The sequence below is a fragment of the Etheostoma spectabile genome, chromosome 20 (assembly GCF_008692095.1).
Source record: "Etheostoma spectabile isolate EspeVRDwgs_2016 chromosome 20, UIUC_Espe_1.0, whole genome shotgun sequence".
Classification (NCBI taxonomy): Eukaryota; Metazoa; Chordata; class Actinopteri; order Perciformes; family Percidae; genus Etheostoma; species Etheostoma spectabile.
Genome location: NC_045752.1, coordinates 4,379,876 through 4,386,803, shown reverse-complemented (window position 1 = coordinate 4,386,803; position 6,928 = coordinate 4,379,876). Strand labels below are relative to the sequence as shown.

General features: G+C 42.7%; 1 long non-coding RNA gene across 1 annotated transcript in view; it reads right to left on the bottom strand.

Moving 5' to 3' along the window:
- Positions 1-1,929: 1,929 nt before the first annotated feature.
- The window catches only part of LOC116670294 (uncharacterized), a 5,786-nt gene continuing 787 nt past the window's right edge, over positions 1,930-6,928 (bottom strand). Inside the window, exons 2-3 of the long non-coding RNA XR_004326995.1 lie at positions 6,620-6,625; positions 1,930-2,173 (exon numbers count right to left, since the gene is read on the bottom strand). This is a non-coding gene — a long non-coding RNA (uncharacterized LOC116670294). The remainder of the gene's footprint in view (positions 2,174-6,619; positions 6,626-6,928) is intronic.

Below are 6,928 nucleotides of genomic sequence, written 5' to 3'. Positions count from 1 at the left end.
GCTGCAACACATGTAAATGAAAATTAGCTATCTGAAATAAATAGCGTAGGATATATTTTTTTTTAATGTATCTCTGAGAAAGCTCCTTTGCTTGTTTTTAACAAAAAGTGATTAAAAGAGCTAGGGAGAGAGAGGGAGTGCGATGGACGCTACTCACAGAGAGACGAATGGGTCCAGCACGGGTCGAATGGCGGGTCAGCGGAGTTACACACGTTCAGGTATTATATGTCTGTATTGTCACTGCGCTGCATTTTTATGAACTATGATATTCTGGCCATGGGTCACATCTCTGGCCCAGGTCCAGCAGCTCTGTCTCACACGCTGTTACTCTACCAACTGAAGTTAGTTGCATTCAGTAACTTCTTCTGTGTTTTTCGCCGTGGCGGCCGCGATAGCAGAGTTACCACGGAAACACTGGTACAAATACAGGTTTGCCTGTCATGCTTAACAACACACAGCTGTGTTAGTAATTATAACTGTAGACAAATGTCAGAAGTGTGGACCGGCGCCGCTGTGTGGCGGGGCTGCGCGGAGAGAGAGAGAGTAGAGGAGAGATCCAACACAGGCACGGCTTTACAGACAAAATGGGTAATGGGTCAAATTAAACCATATTGACATAAACAATATTGCAGTGGATGCAAGGACGTTAGGTGCACCAGTGCGACCTAGAGGAAAACAGACGCTAACAGACGCTAACTAGCACCGACTAGCACTGGTCACTGCTGTTGTCTGAAAAACAACACAGACGGGGCAAAATGTTGCGTTTACTGGTAAACTGGTAAACCTTGAGACCGACGTATGAGCGACTGCTATCTGTTGAATTTTCCTCCCGTTACTCTGTCCTCTGTGACTGTCTACATCTAGAAACTAAGCTGCGCGGTGGAAGGAACAGCTCTGACTGGAACATGATCAGACAGTGGTTTACGGAGCGGTAGATGAGCTTTGCAAAAAAAAACGGCGCGTTCTATGAAAGGACGCATTTAAAATATTGCTCGATCACGCAAATTTGATCGTGGGAAGTCAAAATCGTGATTGTGATTAAAATTTGATTAATTGTGCAGCCATACCATGGGACCTTTGACAATTAGTCTTCAAAATATGTCTAGGGGAGACTATTCTTTCCTGATTTTATTCCAATTCATTCTAATGTATACTTGTTTTCCTGTTCGCTCACTTTGTCACACGAATACTATAAAGTATTTACGGTTAGCCTCGTGATCAGCGTGACAACAGATTAAATAGTAACGGCCCTGACAACTTTTTCGTTGTGCAGTCTTTTGGCATATTGTGTGTTTTAAATGTTTGTCATTTTGATGGTTTCCAACAATCCATGTTTCTAAAACCCAGAGCAGTGTGAAATAGAAGTGTAAAATCTTCATAAATATACACTTGGGAATGACAAAAGGCATTTTAGTTCAGACGGTTTAAGAGCCATGGCTCATCCCGGGGAGCTGCTGTTTATATGAATGTGGGTATAAGAAAAGACGTGCATGTGTGTGTGTGTGTATGTGTGTGTGTGTGTGTTTACTGAATGAGAGCCAGTTGGTACTGTACGTGCATGTGCCAGTTTCCCAGCCATGGAATGAATCAGATCTGCTCTCACAACTGCATACCTCTCTCCAACTGGGGACTCGTAAAAGAAAGCCCTACATGAAATCCATTATGCTTAATTCCCCAAATCCATAATACCCTCAAAGGTCTTAATCTCCATCCCATTCTTATATAAATTAGCCACCTCGTCTCTGGCAGACAGAGCTTTCTGAGTCGACACCAAATGCCCAGACCTCTCCGCTCTGAGTTGAGTAAAATCACTGTGACTACAAGGAACAGCCATGATCTTGTCTTCGGCCACAGCACTTTGAAGGAATGGTTCGACGTCTTGGGAAATTGGCTTACTCTCTTTCTGATGGTGGGTTGGATGAAAAGGGTGGGCCTCATTCACCAACCATTCTTACAAAGAAATGTGTTCTCAAACCCCACTTACGCACTTTTTGAAATGATTCTGACATTCACTAATGTTTTCTTATCTTGGATTTGTTCCAAGAACAAAATCTACGCACACTCAAGAGCACTCTTACGCACATTTAAGTAATGACAATTTGCTCCAAATAATTGGTTACTGCATTTTATTTAATGCTACAGTTGTTTACAATGATAGTAATTTACTGTAATGCTTTCAGATAAATTATGGCATTCAATTGTAAAAAATTCAGAAAGACTTGCTTACCCTCTGATTCAATGGTGGGAGATGGCCTTGGAGGATATGAAGCTGTTAATAGAGAGCCCTGGTCAGTGTCCAGTTGCTCCGCTGACGGGACATCTGAGAGTGCCGTCTCACCAGAAATGGCCCCGATGCGCTGGTCAATCTTAGATAACTCAGGGTCAGCATGCCCCCCTCCAGTGGTCAGCATATGTCTCTTATGTTTGTTAATGGATTTTTTTGGTGCCTGATTTGAAGTCAAACCATTTCTTTTTTTACGTCTTCAATTGAGCGATGTTGTCCAGGAACAGAGGTCACGGAATCCTTGATCTCCTTCCGTGCCTCCGTTTTGTTGGTGGCTTTAAAACCACTGGAAACACTACTACATTGTTGTTGGCATTTATCTTTTGCAGTATAATTTCTATTTCATAATTATTGAAGTTCCCTCTTATTGGTCGAATATGTCTGGGATATGTACCTCACCTGCCCAAAACAACCGCAAACAACCGTTTGCAGGGCAAACAAACTCTAGTTCGATTCAACCCAACTGAAGGCTGTCGGTGTGAAAACGCCCTTAGATGTATCGGATGTATCCAGCAGATTCAAATGATAAACTCGTTATGAACTCAGCTGTGTTGGACCGGAGATGTAAATCATGTAGAACAAGGGGAACTCCAGGAGAGCTCCAAAATATTACAAGTTAATTATTCAGCTGTAGAACAGAGACGGACTGGTTGTTTCCCATTGTTTCCAGCCTTTGCGCTAAGCTAAACTAAGTGCCTTCTGGTTATATCTTCAAAGAGGGGTATCAATCTTGTCATCTAACTCTCTGCCAGAAAGCAAATTTCCCTTTTTGTTTTAACAGCGGAGGGACAATGACATCTCACAGCCCACCAGGAAACAAAATGAACTTGTTATTTTAAGGGGAGGCACAGTAAGGGGGAGAAACAGCGTTTTTTTGTGTGTTTCGTTTTGTCAGACTTAGATGTTTTTATGGCCTCCAGTTTCTTTTTTGTTTGGGGCATCTGTCGGAGGGTGTTCTCTCGAAAGTGGTTCTAGGACAAGGATGAGTGAAGCGTTGTAGTGTGTGTGTGTGTGTGTGTGTTGCCAGATAACTGGGGGCGATGCACCGCAGTTTCGAACCAGGAAATAAAAACAACATTCCAAAGAGAATAATGCAGCAGGAGGAGGAACCTAGTTCTACCGAGGTCCCCTGGCACTGCTCGCTAGCTAGCTAGCTAGAGTGTGTGTGAGTGTGTGTGTGTGTGTGAGTGTGTGTGTGAGTGTGTGTGTCTGTCTGTCTATGGTGCCTGTCCCAGCTTCTGTGCATCTCTGTGTATGCTGGTTATGTACACATGCTTGTCCTCCAGCACAAGAATGAATTACACACACACACACACACACACACACACACACACACACACACACACACACAGAGTCACATAATTAGTGCTGGGTCCCCACAGCGGCATATTCCAAAGATTTTTCTCCACATTTCCAAAGAACACAATGTTATGCTTCTCTCTGTCGCAACATTAATCAAGGAGGAAGACTTTTACTGTTTTTCAGCAGATTTTTTTTTACCCCCTTCCTCCCTCTTTACTTATTCTCCGTAACTCTATTGCCCCTCACTCTACTCTTAATCGCTCCTACTTTCAAACACCTCCCTCTGTAATTATTTCCTTCCTTTCTCCCCCATCTCCCTCCCACTCTTTTTTAATATTTCTGCCTCCCTTGCCATCCTTCCCCCTTTCGTTACTTCTTATTTAATCTCACTTTGTTTTCACTATCTCCCCCTCATCCCTTCCCCTTCTCCTTTCTCTCTCCTCTGTCTGTCTCTGTTAAATGGGAGCAGTGACCCCATTATGGAGCGTTGGTGCGGAGGAGGAAGAGGAGGAGAGGGAAGGAGGAGCAGGAGGAGGAGAGGATGGGAGGAAGGATTGCGTTCTCTGTGTTTGAATGGGATGATTAATGAGCGTTGCCTCCAGAGGGTGTTATCCCTGCTCTGGACCAGCAGGGACACCACTGGGTCACCTCTGGTCAGACAGACACACACACACACACACACACACACCAAACCACACACACACACACACACACACACACACACACACACACACACACACACAGCTCTGATACACACTAACACAGTGTACACAAAGGCTTTTACATTCTGCAAGCACACTGTAAAGCGGACTTACACACCTCACACACCCGTCACCGCTGACATTATCATTAACAATGGTGGGACAATGGGATCGGGGGCCACAATAACAAACACAACCCAGAGGCTGGAAGTGTTCGCAGTTCATGAGCTGAGTGTTACGAGACCCACTGCTGCTGTCACTGCGCTGCTGCTGCTCGGGCAGATTTCTACTTCAGGCTACTCTTTCCTGCCAGTTCACTTGCAAATACAATAGTGATTGATTGATTTGATCACTTGATTGGATCCTGAATCTGAATATTGAAATCGTGATACTCAAAGCCTAGCGCTGCCACAAATTATTTTCTGACTAAACGTTCCATACTGATTAATCTGTTAATTATTCCTTAGTTAATAGAGTCATTATTTTGTCCAGTGGGCCTGTCTGTCATGGCCCTCTTGGGAGGCTAAAAAGATCTGTTGTCTCGAGGGTCTCTCCTGTTACGTCGACAGTGACCCTTTGAGCCACATTGGTTCCTTTGTGCTATTTTCTTGACTTCCGGCTTGACTGTTTACAATCGTCCGACGTCTCTACTTGAAGAGCCTCGCCTGTTTTTTTTCTCCTCCCGCTTAAATCTGTCTCTATGTATTTTACATTACACTTTTGTTTTGTTGTCTGAATGACACTGACTACCCTGAATACTAAAAGCACTCGGGTTTATTTATTGACGTGACGGAACGGATTCAAAACAAAAGATATTATAGTTGATCACATACGTACGAAACTGAGAAAATAAGAAAATACTCACATCTGAGAGCCTGGAACCAACTAACATTTGGCCTCTTTTTGCATATTAAATGACATAAACACTTAATTGATTGTCAAATTTGTTCAGTTGATTAACTAATTATTTAATCAACTTATTTCCGCACTACCAAGCACTAAAAATGTAATCATGTACTGTATATAAAATGATATAAGACTTGATTACATTGTTTTGATGAGAAAAGAGGAATTAGATTGACACCATAGGTGTTGTTTTATGGAAGGTGTAAAAGCTCTGTTTGAGAATGCTTTTTGGAGTCTGCTGTGTTTGCCCTCATTTTGATTTTCCTCTTTCATTCCATCACTCCACAGGACATTCTTCTTCTGCCTCTCCCCCACTGTTTCTGCCTCTATAGAAACTGCTCTCCTATACTTCAGCCACATGTGGACAGTTGATGACAAAATGAATTTCACTCATTCCCACGATGATGAGAGACAATGGGAGACCGGGGCATTGTCGATGTTGACTGCAGCACATGAAGATGCTGCGGTAAATCATTTCCAAATATATTAAGCCACCCACATCTAAACCAAATGCTGCACAGGTCTTTATTTTGCATTTTTTCAAGCTCAACAAAACTTCTTCTTATGACAGTGAATTTGCAATTATAAGTAAGATTACCCTGCGACTTCGCAAGAGGTTAGACAGCTGCAAACACCCACATGTTGAATCTAATAAATACGCAGCAAACTACCCAAAAACGGCGCAGCTGAGCCGACTCAGCAGAGCACAATGTGCTGCCCTGTTCAACTCATTCCAACCCAGAAGGGCTTTTTAAATGTTGCAATGTAAATGCATCATTCGCACATTCACAGATCTGCCGAGTCTGTGACTTCATTTATTCAAATAATGAGCTGGTTATAAAACAACACACGCATACACACACACACCGCTGTCATGTGAGAGTTGCTACTTTCAGGAGCTTCTTTTGATCTTGCTTCCAAAATCTACCAATTTTCAGTTCAACCCCTATTTCTCTTCACTCGATTATTGCTGCATTACACCTGACTGCCTTCCAGCTCTCTTTCTCCTCTCATTCCAGCCTCATGGAAACACTGAACCGTGCACTCTCTTTCTCCATCCTTCCATCTGCCTCACTCTCTATTAAAGGCACGCACTTGAAGTCGTTCTCTTTCGCTCAAGATCAAACAGTGTATCAGAAAAAAGCCGAATTGGACACAGAGCACCTGTTTACACTTCATTTTGTAGAGCGAGCCCCTGCCCACCTGCACCGGACTGGACTTTCATTTTCTTTATCTGACCGTGATAATCCACTTAGCAGCGCAACTTCTGGTTTCAGTGTCCTTGGCTGCGTTTCCAGAAAGCATTTTGGCATTAAATATCTCTCTCTTCACTGTCTGTATATCTAATGCACAGAAGTGCAGCCAATGTGCACTTTGGAATCCCTGAATAGAGATAAGAATGATGTGACATTTCACTTTCAGCGACGATTTCCTCTTACATTGTTCCCTATTTTTTGGCAAGATAAGGGGCAGTAGTTTTTGGCATTGAAAAAAAAAATAGGTAGTGAAAAAAAAAAACTTGAACTAAAACAGGAAACATTTGGGAAAAAGTAGTAGTATTGGAAAAAAGTAGTTATTTTATTTTGAGTTTTTTTGCATTCTTGATGACACTCTTCTGACTTTTTCTCCATGCCGCTCCTTTTTCAGGGTCGTCTTGGTTTTTTGTTCGACTTTTGGGATTGCTCCGATGTGTTAGCATTTTAAACTCTGTTGGATTTCTGAGGACTATGGTTAA